The sequence below is a fragment of the Bufo bufo genome, chromosome 9, assembly GCF_905171765.1.
Source record: "Bufo bufo chromosome 9, aBufBuf1.1, whole genome shotgun sequence".
Classification (NCBI taxonomy): Eukaryota; Metazoa; Chordata; class Amphibia; order Anura; family Bufonidae; genus Bufo; species Bufo bufo.
In genome coordinates this window covers 164,858,857-164,872,283 of record NC_053397.1, presented here as the reverse complement: position 1 = coordinate 164,872,283, position 13,427 = coordinate 164,858,857, and the positions used below count along the sequence as shown (strand labels likewise).

The following is a 13,427-nucleotide window of genomic DNA, read 5'->3' as shown; positions in this document are numbered from 1 at the left end:
TGAGGGTTCTATAAGTCCAGGATTGATGCCAGAGGTAACGTTTTTATTAACTGTAAGCATGCTAGGGACCTGTGGGAAGGGTTAAAAAAGTGAAATGCTGGTGACAGACTCCCTTTAACCATCTGTATTGTAATAGTGACAGGTCTTCCTGCTGGAATCTCTGAGAAGTTTGGAAAACACTGATCTGTGTTATTCTAATTATTTAGGTGAAGCTATAACTAAAATTATACAGAAATTCATTCATTTTAATATTGAATAAGGCTACATCCACACGACCGTATGTGTTTTGCAGTCCGCAAAGAAAACGGATGACGTTCCGTATGGCATCCGTTTTTTTTTGCGGATCCATTGTAACAATGCCTATACTTGTCCGCAAAACGGACAAGAATAGGACATGTTCTATTTTTTTTGTGGGGCTATGGAACGGACATATGGATGCGGATAGCACACAGTGTGCTGTCCACATTTTTTGTGGACCCATTGAAATGAATGGGTCTGCATCCTATCCCCCCCCCCAAAAAAAACAACGGAACGGACCTGGAAACAAAATACGTTTGTGTTTGTGCCTTAATGTGCTTAAGCCTTCACAATTGTGCGAAGTCTGTGCCACTAGATTTGTCCGTCATGTCTCTAGGACACAGTGACATATCATTTGGCTGTTCATGGTGCTATATTGGATTAGTTGGCTATTTTGATCAACTGTGATCCCGTGGATCATATTTTATCTGCCAGATGAAGGGCATTTACCTATAATCTGAACTCTGACTCATCAACATAGTCTTTTTATATGTTCAACAGTATAAAATAGGAAGTATGCTCTATTTCCAGCATTTGCTTCATGTTAACTGGAATCCGAATGTCAAGACTACCAACTGGGTATACAAGGTATACAAGAGGAGGGCTTTGTTCACGCGTCCAGTTATAACAGAGCCATGACAGCTGCAGTAAGTCACATCCGTTTATACTGGAAATGGATAGTGGTTTCCATTTTTACTTTGATGGGATGTGTCACAGTTTCAACAGGTTTCCGGTATTTTTGACCGCGGAAAGGCCATTGGAAACCCAGACGGAGCCACTTTACACAAATGTGAACAGACACTAAAATTGGGGCTGCAAAAAGAAATTGATGACATCTACATTATCTGTACTGAGAGTCATCACTGTGTTATCAGTGGTGTTACATAGGACTGCAAATAACATCTACGTTATCTGTACTGAGAGTTATCACTGTGTTATCAGTGGTGTTACATAGGACTGCAGGTAACGTCTACTACATTATCTGAACTCAGAGTTATCACTGTGTTAGGGCTCATGCACACAACCGTTGTTGTTTTGCGGTCCGTTTTGAGATCAGTTGTTCCGTATCTGAGGTTTATTTTTTCTCTGATTTAAGTCCTCTTCCGTTCCGTTATTTTACAAAACATATCCGTATGGTTTCCGTATGCGATCCGTTTTTTGTGGATCGAAAATGGAAACAGTAACTTATTAATCACCAAACACATGAGCAATATGGGCTGGGCATAGCATTTCTACAGTATGGATCTGCAAAATACGTATAAAATACGGGCGACATACAGATGTGTTCCGTGTGCTTTCCGTATTTTTTGCGGACCCATTGACTTGAATGGGGACTCGGACCGTAATTTGTGGACAATAATAGGACATGCAGTACTTTTTTGCGGAACAGAAATATAGAAAACTGAATGCACACGGAGTACCTTCCGTTGTTTTTGCGGACCCATTATAGGGAATGGTTTCGCATACGGTCCGCAAAAAAAAAACGGAACAGAAGCGGAAAGAAAATACGGTCATGTACATGAGCCCTTAGGCTACTTTCACACTAGCATTTTGGCTTTCCGTTTGTGAGATCCGTTCAGGGCTCTCACAAGCGGTCCAAAACGGATCAGTTTTGCCCTAATGCATTCTGAATGGAAAAGGATCCGCTCAGAATGCATCAGTTTGCCTCCGTTCCGTCATTATTCCACTCTGGAGGCGGACACCAAAACGCTGCCTGCAGCGTTTTGCTGTCCGCCTGACGAAGCGGAGCCAAACGGATCCGTCCTGGCACGCAATGTAAGTCAATGAGGACGGATCTGTTTTCTCTGACACAATGTGGCACAATAGAAAATGGATCCGTCCCCCATTGACTTTCATTCATGTTCAAGATGGATCCGCCATGGCTATAGAAGACCTAATACACCCGGATCCGTTCATGACGGATGCATGCGGTTATATTATTGTAACGCTAGTGTGAAAGTAGCCTTATCTGTGGTGTTACATAGGACTGCAGGTAACATCTACTACTTTATCTGTACTGAGAGTTATCCCTGTGTTATTTGTGGTGTTAGGATTGTATTACACCAACAGATTATCGGACAGATTTTCTGACAACTCATTGGTCAGATGGCGGTTTACACACACCAACTATTGGTCTGATTAGACATAAATTGGTCAGATAATTTGTTGGTGTAATACAGTCCTTACATAGGACCACAGTTAACTTCTGCTACATTATCTGCACTCAGATGGTTATCACTGTGTTGTCTGTGGTGTTACATAGGACTGCAGGTAACATATAATACATTATCTGTTCTGAGAGTTATCACTGTCTTATCTGTGGTTTTACATAGGACTGCAGGTATCATCTACTACATTATCTGGGCTCAGAAAGTATCAATGTGTTATCTGTAGTGTTACATAGGACTGCAGGTATCATCTGCTACATTATTTGTACTTAGAAAGTATCACTGTGTTATCTGTGCTATTACATAGGGCTGCAGGTGACCTCTACTATATTACCTGTACACATAGTTATCACCATGTTATCTGGGTTTTACACAGGACTGCAGGTAAGACTTTTATGGCATGTCCACAGGAGTCTGATAGATGCAGGTCCCACCAGGGGTCCCATTCCCTGATAGAAGTAAAGGCAGAGATCCAACACTGCAGTAGGCAAATGAAGCTCTGTTCTTGAGACAGAGTCCGCGTCTATTAGACTTTTATGGTATAACCACAGAAAAGTCAGAGATGGGAATACCCCTTTAAATGTATTGCAGGTTTACCCAACGGTTGCTGCATGGGACTGCACCCTCATTAGCAGATTTGCCTGCCTTCACGATGTATCGCCCGTCTACCTAACTGCTCACCCCAGCAACTGCAAAGTCTTAGAGAGGACATTGGATAGTACCTGCTGAAAACTAGAGGAATTGGCTGCTCAATATACTTAGAATAGCATTACTTTTAGCACTTGGCAGAAAATGAAATCTCTGGCTTATACTGGGTATGGTCGGCAAATGGTGTCACTTTAAACTTGCAGAGTTGGAAAGCTTTAGTGTTTTTATTTTCTACCACGAAAATGGATGATAACATACAGCCAATGACCGATGTATGCTACCATGTAAGGTACTAATCAGGGTACTCTATGGATGATAACATATAGCCAATGACCGATGTATGCTACCGTGTAAGGTACTAATCAGGGTACTCTATGGATGATAACATATAGCCAATGACCGATGTATGCTACCACGTAAGGTACTAATCAGGGTACTCTATGGATGATAACATATAGCCAATGACCGATGTATGCTACCACGTAAGGTACTAATCAGGGTACTCTATGGATGATAACATATAGCCAATGACCGATGTATGCTACCATGTAAGGTACTAATCGGGGTACTCTATGGATGATAACATATAACCAATGACCGATGTATGCTACCATGTAAGGTACTAATCAGGGTACTCTATGGATGATAACATATAGCCAATGACCGATGTATGCTACCACGTAAGGTACTAATCAGGGTACTCTATGGATGATAACATATAGCCAATGACCGATGTATGCTACCATGTAAGGTACTAATCGGGGTACTCTATGGATGATAACATACAGCCAATGACCGATGTATGCTTCCGTGTAAGGTACTAATCAGGGTACTCTATGGATGATAACATATAGCCAATGACCGATGTATGCTACCATGTAAGGTACTAATCAGGGTACTCTATGGATGATAACATATAGCCAATGACCGATGTATGCTACCACGTAAGGTACTAATCAGGGTACTCTATGGATAATAACATACAGCCAATGACCGATGTATGCTACCATGTAAGGTACTAATCGGGGTACTCTATGGATGATAACATATAGCCAATGACCGATGTATGCTACCATGTAAGGTACTAATCGGGGTACTCTATGGATGATAACATATAGCCAATGACCGATGTATGCTACCATGTAAGGTACTAATCAGGATACTCTATGGATGATAACATATAGCCAATGACCGATGTAAGCTACCACGTAAGGTACTAATCAGGATACTCTATGGAATATAACATATAGCCAATGACCGATGTATGCTACCACATAAGGTACTAATCAGGATGCTCTATGGATGATAACATATAACCAATGACCGATGTATGCTACCGTGTAAGGTACTAATCAGGGTACTCTATGAATGATAACATATAACCAATGACCGATGTATGCTTCTGTGTAAGGTACTAATCAGGGTACTCTATGGATGATAACATACAGCCAATGACCGATGTATGCTACCATGTAAGGTACTAATCGGGGTACTCTATGGATGATAACATATAGCCAATGACCGATGTATGCTACCATGTAAGGTACTAATCAGGGTACTCTATGGATGATAACATACAGCCAATGACCGATGTATGCTTCCGTGTAAGGTACTAATCAGGGTACTCTATGGATGATAACATACAGCCAATGACCTATGTATGCTACCGTGTAAGGTACTAATCGGGGTACTCTATGGATGATAACATATAGCCAATGACCGATGTATGCTACCGTGTAAGGTACTAATCAGGGTACTCTATGGATGATAACATACAGCCAATAACCGATGTATGCTACCGTGTAAGGTACTAATCAGGATGCTCTATGGATGATAACATATAACCAATGACCGATGTATGCTACCGTGTAAGGTACTAATCAGGGTACTCTATGGATAATAACATATAACCAATGACCGATGTATGCTTCTGTGTAAGGTACTAATCAGGGTACTCTATGGATGATAACATACAGCCAATGACCGATGTATGCTACCATGTAAGGTACTAATCGGGGTACTCTATGGATGATAACATATAGACAATGACCGATGTATGCTACCATGTAAGGTACTAATCAGGGTACTCTATGGATGATAACATACAGCCAATGACCGATGTATGCTTCTGTGTAAGGTACTAATCAGGGTACTCTATGGATGATAACATACAGCCAATGACCGATGTATGCTTCCGTGTAAGGTACTAATCAGGGTACTCTATGGATGATAACATATAGCCAATGACCGATGTATGCTACCATGTAAGGTACTAATCAGGGTACTCTATGGATGATAACATACAGCCAATGACCGATGTATGCTACCGTGTAAGGTACTAATCAGGGTACTCTATGGATGATAACATATAGCCAATGACCGATGTATGCTACCATGTAAGGTACTAATCAGGGTACTCTATGGATGATAACATACAGCCAATGACCGATGTATGCTACCATGTAAGGTACTAATCGGGGTACTCTATGGATGATAACATACAGCCAATGACCGATGTATGCTTCCGTGTAAGGTACTAATCAGGGTACTCTATGGATGATAACATATAGCCAATGACCGATGTATGCTACCATGTAAGGTACTAATCAGGGTACTCTATGGATGATAACATATAGCCAATGACCGATGTATGCTACCACGTAAGGTACTAATCAGGGTACTCTATGGATAATAACATACAGCCAATGACCGATGTATGCTACCATGTAAGGTACTAATCGGGGTACTCTATGGATGATAACATATAGCCAATGACCGATGTATGCTACCATGTAAGGTACTAATCGGGGTACTCTATGGATGATAACATATAGCCAATGACCGATGTATGCTACCATGTAAGGTACTAATCAGGATACTCTATGGATGATAACATATAGCCAATGACCGATGTAAGCTACCACGTAAGGTACTAATCAGGATACTCTATGGAATATAACATATAGCCAATGACCGATGTATGCTACCACATAAGGTACTAATCAGGATGCTCTATGGATGATAACATATAACCAATGACCGATGTATGCTACCGTGTAAGGTACTAATCAGGGTACTCTATGAATGATAACATATAACCAATGACCGATGTATGCTTCTGTGTAAGGTACTAATCAGGGTACTCTATGGATGATAACATACAGCCAATGACCGATGTATGCTACCATGTAAGGTACTAATCGGGGTACTCTATGGATGATAACATATAGCCAATGACCGATGTATGCTACCATGTAAGGTACTAATCAGGGTACTCTATGGATGATAACATACAGCCAATGACCGATGTATGCTTCCGTGTAAGGTACTAATCAGGGTACTCTATGGATGATAACATACAGCCAATGACCTATGTATGCTACCGTGTAAGGTACTAATCGGGGTACTCTATGGATGATAACATATAGCCAATGACCGATGTATGCTACCGTGTAAGGTACTAATCAGGGTACTCTATGGATGATAACATACAGCCAATAACCGATGTATGCTACCGTGTAAGGTACTAATCAGGATGCTCTATGGATGATAACATATAACCAATGACCGATGTATGCTACCGTGTAAGGTACTAATCAGGGTACTCTATGGATAATAACATATAACCAATGACCGATGTATGCTTCTGTGTAAGGTACTAATCAGGGTACTCTATGGATGATAACATACAGCCAATGACCGATGTATGCTACCATGTAAGGTACTAATCGGGGTACTCTATGGATGATAACATATAGACAATGACCGATGTATGCTACCATGTAAGGTACTAATCAGGGTACTCTATGGATGATAACATACAGCCAATGACCGATGTATGCTTCTGTGTAAGGTACTAATCAGGGTACTCTATGGATGATAACATACAGCCAATGACCGATGTATGCTTCCGTGTAAGGTACTAATCAGGGTACTCTATGGATGATAACATATAGCCAATGACCGATGTATGCTACCATGTAAGGTACTAATCAGGGTACTCTATGGATGATAACATACAGCCAATGACCGATGTATGCTACCATGTAAGGTACTAATCAGGGTACTCTATGGATGATAACATATAACCAATGACCGATGTATGCTACCACGTAAGGTACTAATCAGGGTACTCTGTGGATGAAGATATTGATGCAGGACAATCCAGCTGTTCTGTATGTAGCACCTTAGAAGGTTGGTGTAATCTAAAGATGAATACATAGATGTTAGTTGCATCTCTTATTTGCTTATTATCAGCTTTGCCTCGTGGTTATTAATCTCATTCTCTATAAACTGTGCATATACCTCCCATACATCCCATGTTAAATAGATGTATAGCTAATCTGCAGGCTAACCCACTATCGTATGCAGGGAACATACATGAAAAGAAATCACATACCTTTGTAGATTTAGAGATTTCCTCTTTTTTTTGGTTTGTAATCCACCTGAGAAGGTAATATCCAGTAGCTTACTTTATACTGCAGAGAACGTATCACTATTGTAATCAGGAACACAGTCTGAAATACATGATCCTGTTGGCACCGAGGATGATACTCGAGTCAACTGCTTCTTCAGATTATCCCATCTCAGTACTGAAGACAGATATTAAGGAGACTTGTTACTACTCATGTGTTTTTCATCACTGCCTGTACCAGAGCCAAAACCTATTTAACTCTAGACGTCCACTACTAGACTGTGTCAGACCTGAGGTTGAAAGTGAGTGGCATCCTGCCATGTCGAATACAGGGAGCCCATTCATGTCTGCTATCGGTAGTTGCAGGGATATGTCTTACTTTTCAGCTGTTTTATATTATCTGAGTAGATTTATTTAGACTTGCACAGTCCATTATTTTTTTCCCTCTCAATATTTTGGTAATTTGAGGAATAGATCTTTGCTGAAAGATTAAACTTCACGTTTCATATATCATCACAGCATATGGGGTCTTCACTCTATATGACTATTTGTTTTACTCTGTAGATTATGAAGGGTTAAAGTCTCTTATTAATACTATATTCAAGCACTGTCTTACCAACTTTGAGCAGCTGAGTTACACCATGTTTGATAGTCCTGGTAGTTGCATGCTTAAAGGGGTTATCCAAAACTATAAACTGCCCCCCCCCCCCCCCATATGCCGGGCCCCTCACATTGAATATACTTACCTGGCTCACCGCTCCTGGTCCCAGCACCGCCACTGCAGCTTCTCCCCGTGTACGGATGTTTTTATCCACACACGGGAAAAAGCAGCTGCCGTGGCGCGGGGAGGCAGGTAAGTATATTCATTGTGAGAGGCCCAGCATATAGGGGAGCATTTTATAGTCTTGGATAACCCCTTTAATAATGCAAGTAGCATAGGCTGCTGACTGCTTGTTCGGTGTCTGCAGAGCTTTATAACACCAGAAACAGTGTTATAGTCTAATATGATGTAGAACACACTGGGGCAGAAAAACGGGTGTACATTGCTTGCACCCCATTTAAAAACAGTTTTAAAGGGGTTGTCTCATCTCAGACAGTGGGGAATATCGCTAGGATATGCCCCCATTGTCTTATAGGCGCGGGTCCCACCCAGGGGCGGACTGAGAACCCTCAGGGCCCCCGGGCAAAATAAATCAAAGGCCCCCTTACAGGCCCCACCCATGTTCTGCTGCAAGCCCCACCCTTGCCCGGCCTCCAGCCACACCCTACATAATCTTTAATAAGATTTCAAAGTTAAAGTGACACAAAAGGCACCCAGACCACTTCAGCTCATTGAAGTGGTCTGGGTACAGTGTCCCTTTTGCAAATCGAGCTGCAATGTTCTAGAGAAACTGCATTGTTTACGTTCCAGCAATAAGTCAGCCTCTAGTCGCTGGCAGCCACCTGAGGGCTTCCTGGAGTAAAACAGACCTTCGGTCTGGTATCTGACGCTGGACGTCCTGTACACTCTGCATGATGACCTCCAGGGTCAGATTTTTTCCCCATAGGAAAGCATTGATTCAATGCTTTTGTATGGGGTGATCTAATCTCAGCGTCCATTAGTGAGCCTCTGTTAGAAGCAGTGTGGGCATAACTACTGTGAAGGGGGCACATATCTGGGCATAACTACTGTGAAAGGGGGGGAGGCCCTTCACAGTAGTTATTAATCCCTTTCAGCAGTCCCCCCTTGGTTTTAACATAACTTTATTCTTTCATGAGTTATTTACAAGTTTCTGACCACTTATAAAATGTGTTCAATGTGCTGCCCATTGTGTTGGATTGTCAATGCAACCCTCTTCTCCCACTCTTCACACACTGATAGCAACACCGCAGGAGAAATGCTAGCACAGGCTTCCAGTATCCGTAGTTTCAGGTGCTTCACATCTCGTATCTTCACAGCATAGACAATTGCCTTCAGATGACCCCAAAGATAAAAGTCTAAGGGGGTCAGATCGGGAGACCTTGGGGGCCATTCAACTGGCCCACGACGACCAATCCACTTTCCAGGAAACTGTTCATCTAGCTGGCACGTTCCCTGAGTTTTTCCAGCAAGATGGTGCACCACCACATTATGGGTGTCAGGTCCGAGCATTCCTAGATGTACAGTTTCCTGGAAAGTGGATTGGTCGTCGTGGGCCTCTTCCTATTGAAAAAACTAGTTGGATTCAAAATGGCTGACTTCAAAATGGCTGCCATGGTCACCACCCATCTTGAAAAGTTTCCCCCCTCACATATACTAATGTGCCACAAACAGGAAGTTAATATCACCAACCATTCCCATTTTATTAAGGTGTATCCATATAAATGGCCCACCCTGTACATTAGCCACACCTTGTTCCTGCTACCCCACACCCCTTGAGGCTCAAAAAGTATCTAAAACACATAATAAATATGGTGACTTTTTTGGCACAACTGGGGACAGAATTTGGCTGCATAGTATATATCCCCCATTGTTTTAGGACAAGGAATGTTTCTCTTCTGTTTTTTGAGACGTGGATTCTGATCTTAGTGTGGTATTCATTAAATAATAGGCAGTTAATTAAGCAATTTTGGTCCAATTGCATATGTCAGCATTGAACATAACGCATTAGAATTTAACTCTTTCTATCCCGGAGGTTTTTTTTTTCATTTTCGTTTCATTTCCCAGAGCCATAACTTTTTTATTTTTCCGTTCACTTAGCCGTATAAGGGCTTGTTTTTTTGCGAGATAAGTTGTACTTACGCCTCCATTTAATATTGCATATGATGCAGTTGGAAGCAGGAAAAAAAATTCCAAGTGGGGTGGAATGGGGGGGGGGGGGGGAGAAAAGCAATTCCGACATCGTTTAATTTTAAATTTTTTATTTATTTACGGCGTTCAATGTGCGATTAAACTGACCAGTTACTTTCATTCTAGAATCCGACGATACCTTATATGTATAGTTTTTCTTGCATTTTGATACTGATGAAATTATAAAAAAAACAACCATATTTTATGACCCATATAACTTTTTTGTAATTATGTGTACGGAGCTGTGCGAGGGCTTATTTTTTGTGGGGCGATCTGTACTTTTCATTGATGCCATTTTGGGTGTGTACGACTTTTTGAGTGTGGGGTTATAGAAAATTAGCTCCAATATTGGTCCTGATGATTCTTGTTAGGTGAAACGCGTTGAGCAGAATAGCAGAAACGGAGTGTAGATTGTATGAGGAATCAGGTTCAGTAATATATAAACAATTAGAGAAAGCGCTACTAGCAGGACATAGCCCAGAAGAAATGTGGGGATAGAGCAGCTAGTTAGATTCAAATCTCTAATGTTGTCAACATTTTGATCCTGGTCTCCTGATATACAGCTATAGGGATCTCAAGAATTTTGTGGGTCCCAGTGCCTTGAATGAAATAAGCACCAGGGGCTTTGCACGCTATCCACACAGCTAATTGTTTGACCCAAAGATTAGTGCGGGGAATTTCTCCCTACTTTATGGGTTGCTGTTGTGAGGACCTTCACCTCTGTTATACTCTGGCAACCAGTGAGTCTAGAGGTGGAGGACACATTTACCCACCTGCCGAGTGCCAGAGTGTAATTTTATGGTGATAATAATTTGTACAGGTGCTGTAATCACTTAGATGGACCATTGTGTCCTAATGATATCACCCTACCACTATACATATATTTTTAAACACTATATATATTGAATAAAAAAAAAAATTGTTTTTATTTTTTATATTTTTTATAAGAGGTTAAGTTTTTTGTTGTGAAACCGCGTATCACAAGTTGAAGACCAACTATTTTATATGGGGTTTATATGTCATTCTGAAAATAAACGCCAACTGTACCCATCACTAGCTGGGCTTATTTGAAGAAATGTAATCACATTAGCAACTGTAAGAAAAAAATGCACCTGGGTACCACAGAGGGATTTTGTATTATGACTCAGCAAGACAAATGGTAAAATACTGGCTTGTAGTTACCACCTATGTGTCACGGATGTACCCGCGGCAGGAGGCAGGAGATCGGTGAGACTGGCAACACGTGGTTTGATCTGACATGTTTTCCGTTTGGATCAAATGACGTCTGTGTTGTTTCTGGTGCTTGCCACACCTTCTCTCCCCAGGTGTGGCTATTATGGTCATTTAACCTTCTCTATTTATTGTTGTTTCTCCCACTATGCTGTGCGGTTTATAGCTTCAGTTTGAGTTGTGGCTTGCTGGTGTGTGGATCTCGACTGAGTTCCTGGTGCTGCCATAGCCACTTGAAGTTAAGTGTTTTCTTTCCCTTTCTATTTTCCTTAGGTTATGTTGTGTGTTGAATTTCCCTGTCATTTGTATTAAGGCCTGAGGGAGACTCCTGTTCGTCCTTCCTTTTGAAGGAACAGGTTGTCTCAGTCCTGTCATTAGTACCAGGGTCCTATAGGGTGAGTTAGGACATTAGATATTCCTGTGTATGAACTCACCTACCTCTGGGGTCTGTTCATACTGGACTGGTAGTTAGTCAGGACTTTGATTAGTATTTTACTAGGAGGTGTCCATCTCCTTTTCTCTAGTTTCCAGGCCTTATTCCCTCACCCCTTTCCCTCCTATGTTCAGTGTGATGTTTTCCTCTCACACCTGAACGTAACATTATGAGAGCTTAAAGGGGCTGTCCCACGACAGAAAAAACTGATTCCTCATACAATCTACACTCCGTTTCTGGTATTCTGCTCAACGCGTTTCACCTAACAAGAATCATAAGGACCAATATTGGAGCTAATTTTCTATAACCCCACACTCAAAAAGTCGAACACACCCAGAATGGTATCAATGAAAAGTACAGATCGCCCCACAAAAAATAAGCCCTCACACAGCTCCGTACACATAATTACAAAAAAGTTATATGGGTCATAAAATATGGGTGATGAAAATATAAAACAATTTTTTTTCCAAGTTTTTTATAATTTCATCAGTATCAAAATGCAAGAAAAACTATACATATAAGGTATCGCCGGATTCTAGAATGAAAGTAACTGGTCAGTTTAATCGCACATTGAACGCCAAAAATAAATAAAAAATTTAAACGTTGGCGGAATTGTTATTTTTTCCATGTTCCATCCCTAGCGATAAATAATTGTTGGTCCAGGTCCCAGCAGGTGCTCCACATCAGGGTCCAGTTGTAAAATACCCCAATAATTGGACAAGAGGTCATTGAACTCCTTGTGGGCTACATCAAAGGTAGCTATAATACCAATCGTATCCTACCCATCTTCCCTCATCTGAGGGCGTTGCAATGATTCTCGGTCAATCCCCAAGGACTGATGATATGCTCTTTGGAATGTGGAAATGGTGGAACAATTTCGTTGTACTTCAAGGTGCTGACCTTTCGGTATACCTTTTCTGAAAGGGTAGGGATGACATCTGTTCCAATCTAGAAGACAATGTTTGTAGCAGTCTCCTTGCAATGTAAACTGGTGCTTATGTTGCCCGCCTCATCTCTCATGATGTTTAGGTCGAGGAATGTGATCTTGGTCTAGTCAATTTTGGATGTAAAAAATAGACCCATGGGGTTTATGTTTATTTTAGCCACAAACTGATGTAAACTCTCTTTGGATCCCATCTAAAGAATGAGCACATCATCAATGAAACGTGCCCCTAAGCACGATATGAGGGGTGCCCATTCCGACATGTTCTCTCCAAATACAACGTCCCTTAAAACATCATAACTGGAGGCCAGGAAACAGAGTCTGGTGGAGACCCAGGAAGCAGCAGCATGGAAGCAGTAGGTGAGAAGTATGGTGAGTATCACTCAGTTAATAATTTTTTTTTGGGTTAAAAAAATCAAGGGACTAGACAACCCCAATTCTAGCTGAATCATCTTTACCGTGAATAGCACATTAAACCTTGTGCA

At 41.3% G+C, this 13,427-nt stretch overlaps 2 protein-coding genes across 3 annotated transcripts in view; one reads left to right on the top strand and one right to left on the bottom strand.

The window, feature by feature from the left end:
* The window catches only part of ASPN (asporin), a 49,992-nt gene extending 42,191 nt beyond the window's left edge, over positions 1 to 7,801 (bottom strand). The window contains exon 1 of the mRNA XM_040407041.1: positions 7,513 to 7,801. The gene's annotated coding sequence lies outside the window, so the exon portion shown is untranslated. The remainder of the gene's footprint in view (positions 1 to 7,512) is intronic.
* Positions 1 to 13,427, top strand: part of LOC120978732 (centromere protein P) — a 348,964-nt gene that overhangs the window by 238,005 nt on the left and 97,532 nt on the right. The gene's annotated exons all lie outside the window — the stretch shown is intronic.